General features: G+C 38.0%; 1 protein-coding gene across 7 annotated transcripts in view; it reads left to right on the top strand.

Moving 5' to 3' along the window:
- BMPR1A (bone morphogenetic protein receptor type 1A) overlaps positions 1 to 22,681 on the top strand; it is a 141,152-nt gene that overhangs the window by 65,011 nt on the left and 53,460 nt on the right. For 6 of the 7 annotated variants that reach the window (XM_081562902.1, XM_081562859.1, XM_081562913.1 and 3 more), the window contains exon 2: positions 17,405 to 17,519. The gene's annotated coding sequence lies outside the window, so the exon portion shown is untranslated. Of the gene's footprint in view, positions 1 to 16,087; positions 16,212 to 17,404; positions 17,520 to 22,681 lie in introns of all 7 variants that reach the window. The other variant, XM_081562869.1, reaches the window with a different exon arrangement.

Below are 22,681 nucleotides of genomic sequence, written 5' to 3'. Positions count from 1 at the left end.
TGGAAAAGGAAGATACCATCTTATCTAATTCTTACCTATGTCCTGGGGTTTCTGTAAGTAATAAATGAAGTGTAGGTGTGTGTGTGTGTGTGTGTGTGTGCGTGCACGCACGCGTGCATGCTTAATTGCTCAGTTCTGCCCGACTCATTGCAACCCTTTGGACTGTAGCATGCCAGGCTCTTCTGTACATGGGATTTTTCAGGCAAGAAGTATTGGAGTATGTTACCATTTCCTTCTCCAGGGGATCACCCCAACCCAGGCGTCAAACCCATGTCTCCTGTATCTCCTGTGTTGCAGGCAGATTCTTTGCCTAGTGAGCCATCAGGGCAGTCTAATAAATGAGACAGTATATAAAAAATAATTCTTGGCACTTAATAAATGTTGACTGTCATAATAATATGTGAATTTACATAATATGTGAATTTAATATGTGAATTTAAATTTTATGTGAATTTAAATAGTTTATTTAAATTATTTCTGTTTTATTTCTTTTGCTATCATTAAGATTATTATAAGACCATTCATAAAGCTAAATGCATGTCATGATTTTCTTGCTAGTTTTTTTTAGTGAAATATGAAATCTTTCATATTTCATGATTGTTCCCACTAGCCCAGCAATTTTAGTAAGAGAGATTTTCATATTTCACTGATAAAAATCTACCAAAAAAAAATATCAATTCTGACAAAATGTGGTCCGCTGGAGAAGGGAATGACAAACCAATTCAATATTCTTGCCTTGAGAACCCCATGAACAGTATGAAAAGACAAAAAGGTATGACACTGAAAGATGAACTCCCCAGGTCTATAGGTGCCCAATATGCTACTGGAGAAGAGTGGAGAAATAACTCCAGAAAGGATGAAGAACAGTTCAGTTCGGTCGCTCAGTTGTGTCCAACTCTTTGCGACCCCATGGGCTGCAGCACACCAGGCCTCCCTGTCCATCACCATCTCCCGGAGTTTCCTCAGACTCATGTCCATTGAGTCAGTGAGGCCATCCAACCATCTCATCCTCTGTTGTCCCCTTCTCCTTACACCTTCAATCTTTCCCAGCATCAGGTCTTTTCAAATGAGTCAGCTCTTCGCATCAGGTGGCCCAAAGTACTGGAGTTTCGGCTTCGGCATCAGTCCTTCCAATGAATATTCAGGACTGATTTCCTTTAGGATGAACTGGTTGGATCTTCTTGCAATCCAAGGGACTCTCGAGAGTCTTCTCAATACCATAGTTCAAAAGCATCAATTCTTCGGCACTCAGCTTTCTTTATAGTCCAAATCTCACATCTGTACATGACTACTGGAAAAACCGTAGCTTTGACTAGATGGAACTTGTCGGCAAACTAATGTCTCTGCTTTTGAATATTCTTTATAGGTTGGTCATAACTTTTCTTCCAAGGAGCAAGCGTCTTTTAATTTCGTGGCTGCAATCACCATCTGCACTGATTTTGGAGCCCCAAAAAACAAAGTCAGCCACTGTTTCCACTGTTTCCCCATCTATTTCCATAAGTGATGGGACCAGATGCCATGATCTTAGTTTTCTGAATGTTGAGTTTTAAGCCAACTTTTTCACTCTCTTCTTTCACTTTCATCAAGAGGCTCTTTGGTTCTTCTTTGCTTAGCCAAAGTGAAAACAATGCCCAGTTGTGGATGTGACTGGTGATGGAAGTAAAGTCCAATTCTGTAAAGAACAGTATTGCGTAGGAGCCTGGAATGTTAGGTCCATGAATCAAGGTAAATTGGAAGTGGTCAAGCAGGAGATGGCAAGAGTGAACATCGACATTTTAGGAATCAGTGGATGGAAATGGGCGAATTTAATTCAGATGACCATTGTATCTACTACTGTGGGCAAGACTCCCTTAGAAGAAATGGAGTGGCCCTCACAGTCAACAGAAGAGTCCGAAATGCAGTACTTGGGTGCAATCTCAAAAGCAACAGATTGATCTCTGTTTGTTTCCAAGGCAAACCATTCAATATCACAGTAATCCAAGTCTGTGCCCCAGCCACTAATGCTGAAGAAGCTGAAGTTGAATGGTTCTGTGAAGACCTACAAGACTGCCTAGAACTAACATGCAAAAAAGATGCCCTTTTCTTCATAGGGGACTGGAGTGCAAAAGTAAGAAGTCAAGAGATACCTGGAGTAATAGGTGGCCTTGGAGTACAAAATGAAGCTGGACAAAGGCTAACAGTTTTTTGAAGAGAACGCACTGGTCATAGCAAACACCCTCTTCCAATAACACAAGAGACGACTCTACACATGGACATCACTGGATGGTCAATACCAAAATCAGATTGATTATATTCTTTGCAGCCAAAGATGGAGAAGCTCTATACAGGCATCAAAAACAAGACCAGGAGCTGACTGTGGCTCAGATCATGAATTCCTTATTGCAAAATTCAGATGAATTTTGAAGAAAGTAGGGAAACCTCTAGACCATTCAGGTAAGACCTAAATCAAATCCCTTAGGATTATACAGTGGAAGTGACAAATAGATTCAAGGGATTAGATCTGATAGAGTACCTGAGGAACTATGGATGGAGGTTCATGACATTGTACAGGAGATAGGCATCAAGACCATCCCCAAGAAAAAGAAATGAAAAAAAGGCAAAATGGTTGTCTGCGGAGGCCTTACAAATAGCTGAGAAGAGAAGCTTAAGGCAAAGGAGAAAAGGAAAGATACACCATCTGAATGCAGAGTTCCACAGAATAGCAAAGGAGAGATAAGAAAGCCTTCCTCAGCGATCATTGCAAAGATACAGGAAAACAATAGAAGGGGAAAAATCTCTTCAAGAAAATTAGAGATACCAAGGGAACATTCATGCAAAGATGGGCACAATAAAGAACAGAAATTGTATGGACTTAACAACAGAAGCGGAGAAGGCAATGGCACCCCACTCCAGTACTCTTGCCCGGAAAATCCCATGGATGGAGGAGCCTGGTAGGCTGCAGTCCATGGGGTCACTGAGAGTTGGACGCGACTGAGCGACTTCACTTTCACTTTTCACTTTCACATATTGGAGAAGGAAATGGCAACCCACTCCAGTGTTCTTGCCTGGAGAATCCCAGGGACGGGGGAGCCTGGTGGGCTGCCGTCTATGGGGTCGCACAGAGTCGGACATGACTGAAGCGACTTAGCAGCAACAACAGAAGCAGAAGATATTAAGAAGAGGTGGCAAGAATACACAGAAGAACTATACAAAAAAGATCTTCATGACCCAGATAACCACCATGGTGTGATCACTCACCTAGAGCCAGACATCCTGGAATATGAAGTCAAAGGGGCCTTTGGAAGCATCACTACAATGTTAGTGGAGGTGATAGAATTCCAGTTGAGCTATTTCAGATCCTAAAAGCTGATGCTGTGAAAGTGCTGCACTCAATATGCCAGCAAATTTGGAAAACACAGCAGTGGCCACAGGACTGGAAAAGGTCAGTTTTCATTCCCATCCCAAAGAAGGGCAATGCCAAAGAATGTTCAAACTACCGCACAACTGCACTCTTCTCACACGCTAGCAAAGTAATGCTCAAAATTCTCCAAGTCAGGCTTCAACAGTATGTGAACCATGAAATTCCAGATGTTCAAGCTGAACATCCTGGCAGAGGAACCAGAGATCAAATTGCCAACATCTGTTAGATCATCAAAAAAGAGAGTTCCCCCAAAAAATCTGCTTTATTGACTACACAAAGGCCTTTGACTCTGTGGAACACAATAAACTGGAAAATTCTTAAAGAGATGGGCATACCAGACCACCTGACCTGCCTCCTGAGAAATCTATATGCAGGTCAAGAAGCAATAGTTAGAACTGGACATAGAGCAACAGATTGGTTCCAGACTGGGAAGGGAGTACGTCAAGGCTGCATATAGTCAACTGCTTATTTAACTTATATGCAGAGTACAGCATGCGAAATGCCAGGCTGGATGAAGCACAACGTGGAGTCAAGATTGCTGGGAGAAATGTTGATAACCTCAGATATGCAGATGACACCACCCTTATGGCAGAAAGCGAAGAAGAACTAAAGAACCTCTTGATGAAAGTGAAAGGGGAGAGGAAAGATTTGGCTCAAAACTCAACATTCCAAAAATTAAAATCATGGCATCTGTTCCCATCACTCCATGGCAAATAGATGGAGAAACAATGGAAACAGTGACAGACTTTATTTTCTTGAGCTCCAAACACTGGTTGGTGACTGCAGCCACAAAATCAAAAGACCCTTGCTCCTTGGAAGAAAAGTTATGACCAACCTAGACAGCATATTAAAAAACAGAGGTTACTTTGCCAACAAAGGTCTGTATAGTCAAAGCTTTAGTTTTTCCAGTATTCATGGATCGATGTGAGAGTTGGACCATAAAGATAGCTGAAAGTGAAAGTGGTTTAGTCATTTCCAACTCTATGTGACCCTGTGCACTATAGCCTACCAGGCTCCTTCGTCCATGGGATTTTCCAGGGAAGAGTACTAGAGTGAGTTGCCATTTCCTTCTCCAGTGGATCTTCCCGACCCAGGGATCGAACCTGGGTCTCAGGCAGATGCTTTACCATCTGAGCCACCAGGGAAAGTTAAAGATAGCTGAGCGCTAAAGAATTGATGCTTTTGAACTGTGGTGTTGGAAAAGACTCTTAAGAGTCCCTTGGGCTGGTCAAACCAGTCAGTCCTAAAGGAAATCAGTCCTGAATATTCATTGAAAGGGCTTATGCCGAAGCTGAAGGTTTAATACTTTGGCCACTTGATGCAAAGAACTGACTCATTTGAAGAGACCCTGATGCTGGGAAAGATTGAGGGCAGGAAGAGAAGGGGACGATAGAGGATAAGATGGTTGGATGGCATCACCGACTCGATGGACATGAGTTTAAGCAAGTTCCGGGAGTTGGTGATGGACAGGAAAGCCTGGTGTGCTACAGTCCATGGGTTCAAAGAGTCAGACATGACTGAGTTACTAAACTGAACTGAATCCCAGATAGCACAATGGTAAGGAATCTGCCTGCCAATGCAAGAGATGTGAATTCCATCTCTGGGTCTGTAAAGTCCCCTGGAGTAGGAAGTGGCAACCTGCTCCAGTATTCTTGCCTGGAAAACTCCATAGACAGAGGAGCCTTGCAGGCTACAGTCCATGGGTTTTGCAAAGAGTCGACATAATTGAGCACACATATGCACACACATTCTAAGTGCTATACCTACATTTATTCCTTTGAGTCTCACCATTCAGATACATGTAATTATTGTATTTTACATATTGGGTACCAGGGAGGTTAAGCCTTTTGGCCCAGACTTTATTTTCTTGGGCTCCAAAATCACTGCAGATGGTGACTGCAGCCTTGAAATTAAAAGACGGTTGCTCCTTGGAAGAAAGGAGCAAACCTAGAAAGCATATTAAAAAGCAGATTACTTTACCTACAAAGTTCTGTATAGTCAAAGCTATACGATAGTCATGTACAGATAGGAGAGTTGGACCATAAAGAAGGCTAAGCACCTAAGAATTAATGCTTTTGAACTATGGTATTGGAGAAGACTCTTGGGAGTCCCTTGGACTGCAAGGAGATCAGACCAGTCAATCCTAAAGGAAATCAGTCCTGAATACTCATTGGAAGGACTGATGCCGAAGCTGAAGCTCCAATACTTTGACCTCCTGATGTGAAGAGCTGACTCATTATAAAAGACCCTGATGCTGGGAAAAATTGAAGGCAGGAGGAGAAAGGGCAACAGAGGATGAGATGGTTGTATGGCATCATTGACTCAATGGACATGAGTTTGAGCAAGCTCCAGGAGATGGTGATGGACAGGGTGGTCTGGTGTGGTGCAGTCCATAGGGTCGCAAAGAGTTGGACACAACTGAGCGACTGAACAACAGCAACAGCAGTGTTGGAGCCAGGTTTCTAACCTCGGTACTTAGTGTGGCTGCAGAGTCCTTGCTGTTAACCATGTGTTCTTCTCTTTATCCTCTCCTTAAAAGAATGGTAGATTGGTTTCAGACATCTTGGCTGTTGGGATTTCTGTGTTAAGAAGGACTGTGAAATCTTTGATGCTTGATTGTAAGGAGAACTAAAACGAGTATGAAGTCTGCTGTGGACATTGGCTTCATGGGTGGCTGGGGATTTATCATCTGGTTCAGACCATGCATTGATTTTTAAGCTCCACGACTCTAGAATCTGGGCCCCAGGTGGCACAATGCCATGCACATTGCACCCTCCCAGCCCTGTGCACCCCAGCTCTCCCAGTAATACGGCCATCTGAACTTGTACCCCTCCTCCTTGCACACTATCAAACCTGACCAGTCTTCAGAAGGACCCCTTTAAATTCAGCCCACAGTGATCTTTCCACCTCTGAAGCAAGTTTTGTTTTTTTTTTCACTTCTCAGTTAATCGTCATGTATGGTAGTATGACAGTGTTTGTATTGTCATCTGGTACTATTGTTTAAGATTTAATATATAATGGCTTAACTCCTCAACTTGATTAAATGTTGCTTGCCAGCAGGGAACTGTGTCTTCAATGTTTTAAAATTTACTATAGTGCCCTCAGGAAGTATTATATTATCAAGTAATCTTTTATTTCTCTCTTTCAACCTCACTTGCCTGTTGATAATAGAGCTGTTCTCTGAAGTTCAAACATACCTAGCTTCACAAACTTAGTCCCTAAAGTATAGATGTGTTTTGCAAGAAGGTGGATGGTCCATAGTCAAGCTGTTGGATTATATGCATTATATTGAGATAATTGCTTCTGATTTTCTGTCTGAAACTTCAAAACATGCTGTTGCATCTTTTTAAAATCTTGATTTCCCTGGTTGGTTGCTTATCCTGCTTACAACCCCCTCCCTTAGGTATGTGACTCACGATTTAAAAGACAGTGTTGTCTGGTAATTAGCTCCATACCTCTCATCACATAGAGATGAGAACTTAAATGCAAGCGTTCTAGCTAAAACTTTCTTCTCTGTATGTTTTCCCACCTGTGAACATGTAGCAACACTGTCCCTTTTGAAGGAAATATCTGTAGTCCACTTCCCACCCCTGTTGGAAATGATTAGTTTGCATATGTCTGTACAAGTGATGAATTTTTTATGAATTTAAATTCTCTTAATTGAAAATTTTATTTTCTATAGTTTCTAGAATGTCGTTTATTTAGTTTCATTGATGCACACATTTGGATGAATGACAATTGAATATTTAATAAAGGTAGTTTCAAGTTTTTAGTAAATAATAATAAAGCCAAATACTGAACACAGGTTAATTGGGTTAAATTCTGACAACCAGTACATCCTTAGGTAATAGGATAGTTATCCATTTTCATGATATGTAATTATTTTTTTAAGGAAACTAGTCATGTTTTAAAGGAATTCATTCCATCCTTACTTCCTTGCCTTAGTAATCCTGAAAAATATGGGTGTGCATTCATTAGGAAGTAGATCTGAGAAACAGATTTTAAAGCATTCTTTTTTTTAATTTTTTTTTTTATTGAAAGATAATTGCTTTACAGAATTTTGTTGTTTTCTGTCAAACCTCAACCTGAATCAGCCATAGGTATACATATATCCCCTCCCTTTTGAACCTCCCTCCCATCTCCCTCCCCATCCTACCCCTCCAGGTTGATAGTAAAACATTCTTCTGTTGGCTAAGTAGGAGGTTTTAAAATCCTATTGGTATTACTATATATATTTCAGCAGTATCAGAAACTTTGCAACTTATAGTATAATTGAGTTACTAAAGAAATTTTTTAAAGCCCATATGCCTTTGGATTGATTATAATACTCTGTTTATGAAGCACAGCTGTAATTCTCTGGTCTATTAAGCTAAGTGTAATTTTTCATCCTGTTGAACAACTTACAATTTATAGGAAAAAAAGTTTTAAAATTTACTGATGAAAGTAAGATCTCTGGGACTTCCTTGGAGATCTGTCAATATTTGATTTTAGTAATATCTGTCCTACTGACATTGTAAACTGAAACCTATGTGTAAAATTACAACTCGTAATGTATAAAGTCCCTGTTTTTCCCAAGCATTTTTTTTAACCTGGCTTAGTTTTCATTCCAGTCCCAAAGAAAGGCAATGCCAAAGAATATTCAAACTACCGCACAGTTAACCATACTTACTTCAGATTAAACTAAAATTTTTACTCTAAAATCTATCCTGTATACAAAGGTATGTATGATGTAGATGACATTTTACAGAGTTTTAATAAAAAAATGAATCTGTCTGTCCCAATCTCCTATCTCAAGAAATGTGATGACAGCTTCTGAGATGCCCATGGCTTTTCCCTGCCAGAGGAAACCATCATCCTAAATTATTAAATACTATTCTGTTCCTTTTCCTTAAGGTTTTCCACTTTTTTATTTCTCATTTAGTATACATTTTCCTAGTGTTTCCTGTTTTTGAGTTTTATGTGAATGGAGTTATACTGTATATATGTATTCTTCTTAGACTTGTTTTGTTGTTGTTCATCATTATGGTTTTGAGATTTCATTCATGTTGATACTATTATCTGAGGTATATTCATTTTTACTACTATGTGATAATTCTTTTATATGAATATACTAGAATTTATCCATTTTATTGCTGTTGGACACTTAGGTTTGCTGTTAAGAAAATGCTGCTGTAAATATTCTTGTACATGGTTTCTGGCAGATGTGCAAAAGGTTTCCCAGGTTATATATATACTTTGAGGTAGAATTTTGGGGTCTTGGATATATACACTGTCAATTTTACTTGGTAATGGCAAAAAAAAAAAAATCTCGTAAACAGTTGTACATTACGCCAAATAAAGAATTCAAGAGGAACAGGTTTGTGAGAAGATGGAAAAACCAAATAATAAGTTCTGTTTCATGTATTTTGAGGTTAGCAATTTGTTAGAAATTTTGAGCAGCCATTTGAAATGTATTTATAGTTTGTAGCTCCACTCATCTTTGTTTTTTCCTGGGTTGACTCATTCAGGTGTCTCATCTTTACCTTCTCCTTGGAGTGATCTTATAAAAACTGTTACATTATCACAGCATAAAAATTATTTGATCATAATAGGAGATGTGTTCAGTTTTTATACCTTCAGTCTCAGGCTGTCATATGCAGCCTTTTTATTTTTATAGACTTCAAAACATAGAGCTATGTTGAGCTAGTACAGGGATGATGTAAATGAGAAGTGAAGAGAGGGTCCTGTTATTATACGAGCAAACATGCATTCTAGGTAGCTGTTAGCAAGGGGAAGAAAATAAGAAAAAGGGGGATGCAAGCTAAAACAAGCAGACTGGCAAGTAAATAAGTAAATAAACACAACTCTCTTTTGGAACCATTTAGTACTGAAGCAAATAGCATTATGTATTAATAGCCCCTGATGATTTCACTGTATTGTAGCATAACTCTGTAATTGGTGTTCATAATGTTAATTCTAAATAATCTTTATTCGTCATTTGAGAAGGTGCAACAACGCACATTTAGAAGAAGTGGTGAACCCTTAGTACTCTAGAATCAATTCCTGATGATTCTTAATAGCAGAAATTTTGTTGTTTATATGTAGTGTGGTATGTTTGCCTATCACCTGAAAAAATGATCTATTGATAATCTCTCAAAATTCTACAGGAAAAAAATGGGTGGTGTAGATTGTTCTACTGACTGAATTGGATTTATTAAAATGAAAAAATGGAAGTGGTTTTTATGCTTCATTGTCAGAAGAATAAGGCTGCTGTGAACATTCGTGTTCATTTCTTTGGGACAGATGCCCAGGAATGCAGTTGGTTACATGTGAGGGTATATTTAATTTTTAAAGAAACTTGCAAACCATTTTCCAAAGTGGTTATGCCAGTTTATATTCTCAACGGCAGTGTATGAAAGATCTGTTTTCTTCACATTCTTGTCAGCACTTGGTATTGTCACTATTTTTTATTTTAGCTGTTCCAGTAGGTGTGTTGGTAGTATCTCAGCATAGTCTTTTGTTTTTTTTCTTTCTGTTTTTGGCTGTGCCACACAGCAGAGATTTAACAGAAGACAGCAGATTAAATACATTGAAAGCAGATTATAGCAGTCTGTGAATGTCTTCCTAAAGAATTTGGACTTCATTTTGTACATAATTGGAAATCATTGAAAAATTTTAAAATGTACTTATATTTTTATTGTTTTAGTAAGTTTTTAGGGTTGTGCTATGAATATTTTAGAACATTTCATCACCACGCCAAATTTACTACTCCTACTCCTTGCTGTAGGCAACTACTGCTTTGCTTTCTTGGTATCTCAATTTGCCTTTTCTGAAGATTTTATATATATGGGATCATACAGTATGAAGTATTTTTCATCTGGCTTCTTTTATTTAGCATATTTTGAGGTGCATTCATTTTGTAACATGTATCAGTATTTTGTTCCTTTTTATTACCCGATAATATTCCACTGTTTGATGATGCCACCTTTTGGTTATCCATTCACCAGCTAATGGACACTAGGATTATTTCCAGTTCTTTGCCATTATGAGGAATGCTGCTGAGAACATTTGTATATGTCTTTTTGGGGATAGGTGGCCCATGGTATGTGGGATCTTAGTTCCCTGAACAGGAATGGAATCCACACCCCCTGCAGTGGTAGCTCAGAGTCTCAACCACTGGACTGCCAGGGAAGACCCTGTATACAAGTCTTTAAAGTGAAAGTTGCTCAGTTGTGTCCAACTGTTTGCAACTCCTTGGACTGTAGCCCTCCAAGCTCCTCTGCCCATGGAATTCTCCAGGCCAGAATACTGGAGTGGGTAGCCGCTCCCTTCTCCAGGGGATCTTCCCAACCCAGGGCTCAAACCCAGGTCTCCTGCATTGCAGGTGGATTCTTTACTGTCTGAACCACCAGCGAAGCCCTATGTAAGTCTTTATATAGACACTTATTTTCATTTCTCTTGCATAGTTTCCTATGGGGCGAATTTTGGATCTTGTGGTTTATGCTTACATTTAACTTTTTAAGAAATTGGCAAGCTCTTCTCCAAAGTGGCTGCATCATTTTACAGCAATGTATGGGAGTTCCAATTTCTCCATGTCTTTACCAGCATTTAATGTTGTCTGTCATTTTGGGAATAGCCATTATAGTGGGTATGTAGTGATATCTCATTATAGATTTCATTTGTGTTTCCTAGTGACTTAGAATGTTTATAATCTTTTCATGAAGCATGGTTGTATTTTACAAACGTGAGTGCAGTGCAAGAGGTAAGGATGGAGATGTGCTCCACAAAAGATGACAGACTGCACTAGATGTGTGTAGAGTTGAGGGAGACAGATTTCAAAAATATATCAGAATTAGAACAGGCAGCATGTAATAACTGCCTTGTATAATAAATAAAGCAGAGGGACGTGGGACTAGTGACCCAAAGATTTTCATCATTGACAGTTAGGTAGATGGTGTTTTCATTAGCCAGAAAATCAAGTATGGGTACATAAACAATTTTTTTTTTTTTGCTGGTAGGTGATCGTTTTTATATTCTGTTCTCTTGATGTATCACTGGAATTAATATTTAATACAGCTGTCTAATAGTTTAGAAATACGTATCTAGTTCAAAAGAAGGATCTGGATTGAAATATAAATTTGGGAGAGTTACCACTGTATAAATAACAGCTGAATTCATTGAAGTAAATAGTGTATCTATTCCTAAATGGCTGTATCCACTGTGTTACATTTGGTCATTGAAAACTGCATAAATAATAAAGGGGTAAATTTTGTTGTTGTTGTTCAGTCGCTAAGTCATATTCGACTCTCTGAGACCCCATGGACTGGAGCACTCCAAGCTCTTCCACTGTCTACCGGAGTTTGCTCAAATTCATGTCCATTGAGTCAGCTATCTAACCATCTTATCCTCTGCCACCCCTTTCACCTTTTGCCTTCAATCTGTCCCAACATCAGGCTCTTTTCCAGTGAGTCGGGTCTTCAGATCAGATGACTAAAGTATTGGAGCTACAGCTTCAGCAACAGTCCTTCCAGTGAATATTCAGGGTTGGTTTCCTTTAGGATTGACTAGTCTGATCTCCTTAAGATCCAAGTTAATAAAATGATTCTAGGATTATTTCATTCAGGTATAGAAGCATCAAAATTTTAGAGAATCAAAATTCTCCAAGCTCGGCTTCAAAAGTACATGAACTGAGAACTTCCAGATGCTCCAAGCTCGATTAAGGAAATGCAGAGGAACCGGAGAGCAAATTGCCAACATCTGTTGGATCATAGAAAAAGCAAGAGAATTCCAGAAAAACATCTACTTCGGCTTTATTGACTACATCAAAGCCTTTGACGCTGTGGATCACAACAAACTGGAAAATTCTTAAAGAGATGGGAATACTAGATCACCTGACCTGCCTCCTGAGAAACCTGTACACAGGTCAAGAAGCAACAATGAGAACCGGACATGGAACAACGGACTGATTCCAAATTGGGAAAGGAGTATGTCAAGGCTATATATTGTCACCCTGTTTATTTAACTTATATGCAGAGTACATCATGTGAAATGCCAGTCTGGATGAAGCACAAGATGGAATAATAACCTCACATATGCAGATGATATCACCCTTATGGTTTCCCTGCTGTCTCAGCTGGCAAAGAATCCACCTGCAATGCAGGAGAGCTGGGTTCAATCCCTGGATGGGGAAGATCCCCTGGAGGAGGGCATGGCAACCCACTCCAGTATTCTTGCCTGGAGAATCCCCATGGACAGAGGAGCCTGACAGGCTGCAGTCCATGGGGTCGCTAAGAGTTGGACACGCCTGAGCGACTGAGCTGAACTGAAATAGCATCACCACAGACCCAGGTTTTTTCCATGTTTTAGTGCTGTCATTCCTTTTCTGTTGGGTTGTCCTCTTAGGCTTTCTCTTTCCTCATGGTCCTAAGATGGCTGTCATAGTTCTGCTTAACAATTCAAACCCAAAGTTGCCTGAAAAAAATATGTATTTTCACTTGGGTGTCTTTTTTCATCAGCCCAGGAAAACCTTTCCTAGAACCTCTTCAGCAAACTTGGTCTCTTGTCTTATTGGCCAGAATTGCATCAGATGTTTATTGCTAAAGCATTCATTGGCTGGAGGAATGGAAATTGCCACAGTTGGTTTAGGCTAGAACTTTTTAACCCTGATGTTAAATATCCTTTTGTCTTATCTCTTTTGGAAGAAGCTTTTTTCTCCATGCCTTTTGATTCTCTCCTGTAGATTAGATAGGTAAGTTTTTCTGGACAGCTTAGTTTCATATCACTGAGTTGTTCCTATTCAGTTCTTCAGAGCAACTAATATTTGTTGAAATCGTACTCTATATCATTCAGTCCAGTTCAGTCACTCAGTCATGTCTGACTCTTTGCGACCCCATGAATCGCAGCACGCCAAGCCTCCCTGTCCATCACCAACTCCCGGAGTTTACCCAAACCCATGTCCATCGAGTCAGTGATGCCATCCAGCCATCTCATCCTCTGTCGTCCCCTTCTCCTCCTGCCCCCAATCCTTCCCAGCATCAGGGCCTTTTCCAGTGAGTCAACTCTTCGCATGAGGTGGCCAGAGTATTGGAGTTTCAGCTTCAGTGAACATCCAGGACTGATCTCCTTTAGGATGGACTGGTTGACTAGATGGACCTTTGTTGACAAAGTAATGTCTCTGCTTTTTAATATGCTGTCTAGGTTGGTCATAACTTTCCTTCCAAGGAGTAAGCGTCTTTTAATTTCATTGCTGCAATCACCATCAGCAGTGATTTTGGAGCCCCCCAAAATAAAGTCCGCTGTTTCCCCATCTGTTTGCCATGAAGTGATGGGGCCAGATGCCATGATCTTAGTTTTCTGAATGTTGAGCTTTAAGCCAACTTTTTCACTCTACTCTCTCACTTTCATCAAGAGGCTTTTTGTTCCTCTTCACTTTCTGCCATAAGGGTGGTGTCATCTGCATATCTGAGGACTGTCATTTCTCCCAGCAATCTTGATTCCAGCGTGTGCTTCTTCCAGCCCAGCGTTTCTCATGATGTACTCTGCATGTAAGTTAAATAAGCAGGGTGACAATATACAGCCTTGACGTATTCCTTTTCCTATTTGGAACCAATCTGTTGTTCCGTATCCAGTTCTAACTGTTGCTTCCTGACCTGCATACAGGTTTCTCAAGAGGCAGGTCAGGTGGTCTGGTATTCCCATCTCTTTCAGAATTTTCCATTTCTATATCATTAGCTGTGCTAAATTCTAGGATACAACGAAAAATAAGAAACTTAGAGCTTGGTATGAAAATATGCTTAGGCAGAACAGTGCTATCATAGAATTATACACTAAAGTTCATTTGTATTTGGGGTTTAATGCCATTGTTTATATCTTTAGTTTTATGAGAAAAGGCATCTTAAGTTTCAAAATCAAGCTTATATTCAATTTATAAATGAATTTTTGGAACAGAATCTATTTATAAGTTGACCTTCCCTTTCTGTATTAAGTGGATTACATTCTTTATTATAGAAATGCATTCCAAACTAATCTAGATTATACTGTTAGAGTTGCAGTAAAACTATATTATGGTTTTCTGAAGCATAATGTTTGAGTTTTTCAGTTAATACACCAGAGGTTTTAATAGTGATAATACCTTTAGTTTAAGAGCCCTACTGAGGTATTTCATAAAATGATTATTTTATAATTTTTGATTTTTAAAAAGTTTTTAATTGCAGCTGTGATGTTTATAACAGTACTTGTACAATATGTGGGATCCTTTTTATGAACGCTAAGAGAGGGAAATGAAGAAAGAAGAAATTTGAAGTGGTAGAAGGAAAAATGTATAATCAGTATCTGATTTTGTGAATACTAAGAAATCTACTTTTTGACATCTGGTACACATTGAAAAGCTATCAGCTTCCCTGATAGCTCAGTTGGTAAAGAATCTGCTTGCGATGCAGGAGACTTCGGTTCGATTCCTGGGTCGGGAGGATCTGCTGGAGAAGGGATAGGATACCCACTCCAGTATTCTGGCCTGGAGAATTCCATGGAGTATATAGTCCATGGGGTTGCAAAGAGTTGGACACAGCTGAGCGACTTTCACTTTCACACATTGAAAAACAATCTTAAATTTTGTCTTAGACTGAGTATCAAAACCATGTTTATACTAGTTTTTTTTCAAATCTTATTAATATAGGTGTTAATGGGTAGTGTTCTAATACTTCAAAGATAGCTATAATATCCATAATTGATGTTTGTCACTGATGGATTCTGTGTGGTTAATGATCTTGAAACTATCCCAGTGCTTTAAGATTTAACCACTTTGATAATTTTGAAGAGCTTCAAAACTGAGAGGGATGTGTTCATTTTGATGGCAAAAAGAAAAAGATTTTTGTAAAGGCAATATGGGATTAAAATGAACTTTTCCCATGTTTGCAAATGCTTATTAACTTTGCGGAAATACCTTTGTTAGCTCTGAATTAGAAAGTATTAGAATATATCCAGAAGAATTCGATTTTCATTTATTCTGAGTCATTAAGAAGCTCAAGTGTATTTTTAAAAGAATTACCTTTTCCTTAATGTGTTTTCTAGACCTAAGAAACTTGAAAATTTCAGGCACAAAATCTTTGGTGAAATTAATACTTACAATTGTTTAGTGTTTGGTTTTGACTGGATCCGTTGTCACTGTTAAACCTAGTTCATAGTGCTAAAAGCCTGCCTGTGGCACACCTTTGATTGTCTTTTATTTTCCTGTTAGTAGTAAAGTCAAATCTTATGTGGTTTTCCTTAGCTGGTCTTAAATTCAATCCTTAGAAACTCTTTTCTGAAGTTTATGATTTGTCATGTCTTTGTACATCCGAGAGGATTGAGGGAGATAGATCAGGGTCTTGGACTTTGCAGATAGTATATTTGAAGAGGCTTTTTGATTATATGTATTTTCCTTTTTTAATTAGTTTTAGATTTAGCCTAAAGCTTGTAACTTTTTTTTTCACACCAAGGAAAAAGTGTTGTAATAAATAGTGCTATAATAAACAATGGTTGGTAAGTGGTTTACGTGCTAATTTTATTTATTATTTCATCCATTGGAAATAGCTGGTAGAACTAGAATCAGGCCATATATTTTTAAACATAGTCACTTTGATGGGACTTTAAAACTTTATGAGAATAGGTTAATTTGAGCTTTGTTTAACGTAGTGATTTTCTTCCCTCTCTTCTTCCATACGCCCTTAGGGAAGAATTGGCAAAGAATGGCTTTGGAGGAAAATCTTTATGCCTTTTCTAAAGTGGAAACACAATGCTTTATTATTATTATTATTATTATTACTACTACTACTACTACTACTACTGTTACAAGGTAAATTTGTTAAGACTATGATCATCTCAGAGAGGGGGGAAAATGCTAAATACCAGGTCTCCGTTACTACCCTCCTTTGTTACTCTGAATGATGGTCAAAAGTTTTAGTCATATGAGTACCCTGAAGAATGTTAGGGACCTGGTGAAGTTATAGGTAATTAGTGCATTGGGAGGACTGTTAAAGGCTTCTAAATGCAGACAAAGCATTACTAATTGCTTTCAGGGTCGGTCTGTCTTTAGTTGGACCATGAAAGATTTAGCATGGCCCTATGGCAGCCTGTCTGCTGAGTGGAGACTCTTGTCTTTAAGAAAGGCTATCTGATATGCTGGACCGTTTCAAGTTGCCCCAGTTTACATGAATTTAGTCATTATTGCCAAGACTGCTAAACCTCAGTGTGACACAAATGATACTTCTAAATGAACTTGAAGACAAAGGCGTTTTGACCTTGCAGTGGGACATAAGTAATGTTCTTACAGCTTAAAATTTTTCTTTTTACAATAGGAAACAGAATACTGTGCTATTTGAAGTTTCAGTTAAAAAATACATTCGATGAAATCATTTTTGTGATCCCTAAATAAGCAGCTCACCTGTCTTTAAATAAATTAAAGATTTTAGTAGCTTCCTTCTTTTATATTTATGAACATTGTCTCTTAAAGCAGTAGGTTGCTAATGTAGTTGAAACCTATGCCATGGATGTAGAACTAGCAGCGCAATTAGTTCTTGACCCTCACTGTTCCTAATATTCTAGGTTGAAGTTTGCCTGAAATTAAAACTGCTAACTGAGACTTTGTGATAAAATTGAAATACTAGCTGGGTGATCAAATATATTTTTTCTCAAGTAGGAATCCTAATATTGTAGAGTTGTAAATTTTAGTGCTGCTTCTGATGTTCTTGTTTTTCAATTTGAAATGTGATTTTTTTTCCCCCCACAAAAGCTTATTAGGCTGATACAGAAATTCACATGTGAGTAGTTTTTTCCACAGAACTGTTATGTTATAAAGTTGAAAATACTCAAAATTTAGAACATCTTTGAGCAAAGGTTTGTAAAGTGATAGTTTCTAAAGTACCATAGAACTTTACATTAAAAATGTATAGTTTTATGCATAATAAAATTTTAGTATTTCTTCTACATGTGTTATTCTGATAAATAAACATTCTTTCAGTCTTAAATATATTCTTTTTTTCTAAACAGATTTATGAAAATATGCATCAGTTTAATACTGTCTTGGAATTCATGAGATGGAAGCATAGGTCAAAGCTGTTTGAAGAAAATTGGAAGTACAGTTTTATCTAGCCACATCTCTGAGGTAAGAAAAAGACTTTAAGAATATAATTAATGTGAAAATTCTCATTTCTTAGCAATTAAAAATCATCCTATTTTATCACTGCAACTTTGTTATCTTCTTTATTCTTGAATCACTTTCCTTATGAGTTCTTAAGTAGTTACATTTTATCTCCTTATAAATGTTGAACCTCTTCAGGAGTAAAAAGTATTTATTACTAATATAGCTCTCTTTATTCTAATTGGAGAAAATAAGCATTAAATGATGTATATAATTACTTCTTTCTTCTGAGGATGACAAAACAGGTTAGAATAGAAGATTATATTAAACTGACTGTTTACATTATTCTGAAGTTTTCACATATTTAGAATTTAGGATAAAATTGTTACTTTGAATAATAGATCTTTGGAGATAGAATTTATTGAAAGAAGTGGAAACTGCAGTAACATCAGGGACAGGGGAGAAGCTGTCTAAGCAGCTCCATTCTAAGACAATGCATATAGAGAAATCAAGTTCATTATTTTCAAATCCATAGAGACTCAGATTATCAATAAAAGGTTTAATCCTTTAGGGATCTGTATTTTAAACAAACAAACAGGTAGAACACATATATACATGTGTTATACTTTTTGCTCTTTAAATAGTAGATTTTGCTACTATTTGCTACTATACTTTTTCCTCTTTAAATAGTAGGTTTTGCTCACTGCTTCCTTATAGCATTCATTCATCCTCCTGTCCCTTCCAAGCTGGTCTGTTTGCTCTTTTGAGAAATAGTTAGGATGTTCTAATTGTCTTTTGTCTTTTGTTAGGTTTCACTCTTTGATCACTGTGTTAGTTGCCATTTTTCCTTTCATGAAATACTGGTAGCTTCTATAACCCTGAGCTTTTCTAGTTCTACTTCTTTAGTTACTCCTTCAAATTTTTTTTCTTTTTCCTCCTATTTTTGTTTGAAGAATAGTTGTCCTCCTATTACTAAATAATGACCTTCCCTAAGATTTTATCTTTGAAATTCTTTTTTTAATGTCTTTCCTAATTTCTTGATTTCAGCAATTACCTCTAAAATGATCTTTCTCAACCTCATATCTCTGCTATGACAGTATTCTAAGCTTCAGCACATATTTTCAACTGCTTGCTTCGCGCACCGTGTTCCCACTTCTGTTACTAGATCTTTGTCACCTGTGCTCACAGTCTCAGTGCAGAATCGGATTCTTTATCTTTTCCTTCCTACTCTTGGTCAGAGATCAGGTCCTTTCAGCTTTACCTCTGTATCATGAATGTTTTCATCATCTCTTTTCTAATTCTCTCATCATCATCCAAGTTTAAGTTCTTCAGCATTTCACCTAAAATATTGAAGGACTCTTCCCACTTAGTGCGTCTTTTTTTCTATCTACCGATTGCTAACAGCTTATATTTTCTAAAAGGTATAATTCTGCCTGTACTGTCAGTAGCTCTTTTTTAGCCTATCAAAGTAAGGACAAACTCCTCTAATAAGAAAGTCTCTCAACAGTATAGCATTAAGTGACAGCTTTGCTTACATCCATCCACTTCTTTCTCTCCTTAAACACTTACTAAACACCTATTCTACACCAGGAACTGTATTAGGTGCTGAGAATATGAAATCTTCAGTAAAAATGAGTTCCTTACTTTACTCTCAAAGAATAATCTGTTTAGAGATGAGTACACAAAGTTAATGCAATTTGAAAAGTGTTGTATGAGATTGGGAAAGTATGTTGGTATCATCTAGAAGGACTCCACCAATATTGTTAGAGGAGAGAATTGTCAAAGTGGCTTCACATAGGAAATGGTGTTTGAGTGGAGTCTTAAAGGATGAGTAGAAGATTGCTGGCACTTCCCAGCAATCTTGGAAAAGAATTGCCTTACCAGTTGGCTCAGTGGTAAAGAATCCACCTGCTGTGATGTAGGAGACACAGGTTTGATCCCTGGGTCAGGAAGATCCCATTGAGGAGGAAATGACAACCCATTCCAGTATTCTTGCCTGGAAAGTCCCATGGACAGGGGAAGCAGAGGAAGCTTGAAATGTATAGAATGTACAAAAGACAGAGGAAGTAATTTTGTGTGATTTGAATTCAGGATGTGAGCGAGGGTTTGAGTGACAAGGCTGAAAGAGAGCTTGTTTGTGAAGAACTCTGGATGCCATGGTAGGGAGTTTAGACTTCATTTTGTGAGTAGTTGGCAGTCTCTAGAAAGTTTAACAGAGGTATTTTGAATCATAATTGTGTTTTGTTACAATTAATATGGCAGTGATGTGAATGATAGTTTGGAAGGGGGAGATACCAAAAGCCAAGAGACAATTAGGATACTCTTAATTGTTTCAGTCAAGAAGTAATGAGAATTTTAAGGTAGGGATCTTATCTGAAGTTGCAAAAACCTCTAAGCATTGATTATTCAGCAAATATTTAATTTTCTTCTTCATACCCCTTTGCATGTATGATACTCTTCAGCTGATGATTTAAAATTGACCTGTGTTTTTCTTCCTTCTGCTCATATATTTTTTTCCAGGCTTGTTTTTCCCTATTCTTCTAGTTTAAGGCCCCAGAGCACTAATTTTTGTTCTACAGAATATTACTTTTGGGGCGCTCCTGTTGATCTGTGTAACTACAGTCACAAAGGAGAAATCAAAATATAAAGAACTTGGTCCTCATGTTAGAGAAATGAAGTGAGGACTTAGGGAGCTTGTAAGGTTGTAGGAGTCATTAGGCTTGAGGTAATAGAATTCAGTCAGAGTGATGATAGCAGAAATAGAAAAGAAAAACTGGAGTAGGTATGTTGTGAAGGAAGAAGGGATACTGATTTGTGACTGGATGTTGCAAATAGATAATGATGCCCACGTTTTTTATCTGGATAGCAGGGATAATAATGTTGGGCATAGTGAAGAGCAAACAGAAGTAATTCTTTGAATCTAGTTGAATCCGAGTTTCCTGTTTCAAGAAACATACAGTGATGTTCTGCTGTATTGCTGGTCTCTTCATTTGTTTACATATAACAGATACTTTTGCACATTGTTTTTCAAGCCTTAGCATACTGAAAAGGAGATATTATTAAAAAAGAAAGGAAAGTATTGCCTCTTTTAGAAGAGTAGTTTGAAGAGAGATAAATAGTAGTCCGCACATGTTTATCTTCTCTTACACTTTAATGCTATGTAAGATTTAGTAAAATATAAAAATGTTTGAAGTATTTCTGCAGGTCTAATTCTGATACTGTTACTGAAAGATGGTATCTCATTTATTAGAATTTATTCCTAAATGAATGGAGACCTGTGAAAATACTCATTAAGCAGAGTTTGATTGTTCCATATTAATATATGTTAGTATGATTATGTCCTTAGAGAAATACCTTATAGTGAGATAATGCTACCTCATAATATTAAACTGACTAGTTTTAATGCTTTTATTAAGTTCTTTTCAACTCTTAATTGATGGTTGATTTAGGACTTTGCAATAATCAGAAATATTTCAACATGGTATATTGAAAATAAAGTTGTCAGTCTCAGTTGCCCAGTCTCTTCTTTTTTTTTAATCTTTAAATTTTTTAAAATGTACCAGTCATCTTTCATTGGACATTAATTCTCAATTAGGATGTAAAAGGATTCAGCAGATATCAAGTTCCTCAAAGAGAGGTACAGGGCAAAGATGGTCATGGTAAGAAATGCAGAGTGCCCCCTTCACGCTGGGCCCTCATCAGTGGTTCTTAGGTATCTGTTCATATTTGAGTTTCTTGTAAGAAACACAGTGGTTGAAAAGCATGTCAGCTGCTAGCACCATAGAAACCCCAAGGGTGCTCCCTTTGTTACACTGATTACTTGTTGTTATACCCGGAGTTACCTCTTTGAAATGCTCTGAGGGTGCTTTTGGGGGTAAAATCTTCATCAGTATCCAGTTTGGCAGCTCCTTTTTTGACATCTGTGAATTTCTTCTTCACTGGTACATCTAACACCATCTTGGTGTCTTAGAAGTTCATTGTCACCCAATCTTTTCTAAAAGTTCTGCTTAGTTAGAAGCTCCCTATTCTGATTTTCAGCTTAGCCTTTCCTCTGTTAGCTGAATTCCCTTTAAATGAATTGTGTTTTTTTTTAGGCTCATTCCAAAATTTTGGGTTCTGGCTTTAGGCATCTATTCAGGGACAAACTAGTAGGTATGAAAGGCAGAGTTGTTTCTATCCTGTGGACCGATAACAAAGGGACCAACAAATTGTTACCCATTCCTTGAAGCTCTGGGAGGAGTCCTCAGTGCTTCTAAGCCCTCCCAACTGCAAGATCTGTTAGCAGTGTGGCAGATGACAGTTGCTTCTAGGTCTGCTAGAGATTTATTTTTTAGATGGAGCACCCTTTAGAGGGCCCTACATTGCACTAAAGCAGTTGCTGTTCCCAGCGTGAAAATGAGCTTCATCTTTACTGTTGATCTCTCCTTCGAGGCCATTGAAAATGTTTTCCCACACCTACTGTTTTCTTTAGAGAAATCTACAACTCGTAGTCTCAGAAACATCCTACAGGTCTTGCCCTCAGGCTTTTTGGTTATTGTGCTCCTCCTGAAGGGGAGACAGAGACAGTTTATTCTCATTCTCTTCAGTTCAGACTGCCTCCTCATAATGAAGACACCTTAATTCTTTTCTTAATTTACGTTTGGTTTATATTCTCCTTGCTTACTTATTTGATCATTCTCCAGTTTGGATGCTTTTAGATTCAGGTAGTGGTTTGTGTTATTGCAGCTGCATATGATACTGTGGGAAGAGCATGCCACAAGATTACCAGTAGCATCTTTTTATAGTGGCTCAGACGGTGAAGAATCTGCCTGCAATGTGAGAGACCTGGGTTCAATCCCTGGTTCAGGAAGATTCCCTGGAGAAGTGAATGGCTACCCACTCTAAGTATATTCCTTTTTTCCCCCTCCCAGTCTAGAATTCTTGCCTGGAGAATTCCATGGACAGAGGAGCCTGGTGCGACAAGGTCCATGGGGTTGCAAAGAGTCAGACACGATTGACTGACTAAAACTTTCACTTTCATAGTGACATTTCAATTCCTGTCTTTATCCTCCATCCTAATACTTCTCTCCTGTTCCACTGTTTTATATTTTCAATGGTTTGTAAGGTAATTTCCAATATAGGTGTCTCAGAAATTCTAGTTTAATTTCTGAGTTCATCTACTTCCTTCCTTTCCTCCCTCTCTTCCA

This window comes from Giraffa tippelskirchi, chromosome 2, assembly GCF_054371585.1.
Source record: "Giraffa tippelskirchi isolate mGirTip1 chromosome 2, T2T-mGirTip1v1.2.pri, whole genome shotgun sequence".
Classification (NCBI taxonomy): Eukaryota; Metazoa; Chordata; class Mammalia; order Artiodactyla; family Giraffidae; genus Giraffa; species Giraffa tippelskirchi.
This window is presented reverse-complemented; position numbering and strand designations above follow the sequence as displayed.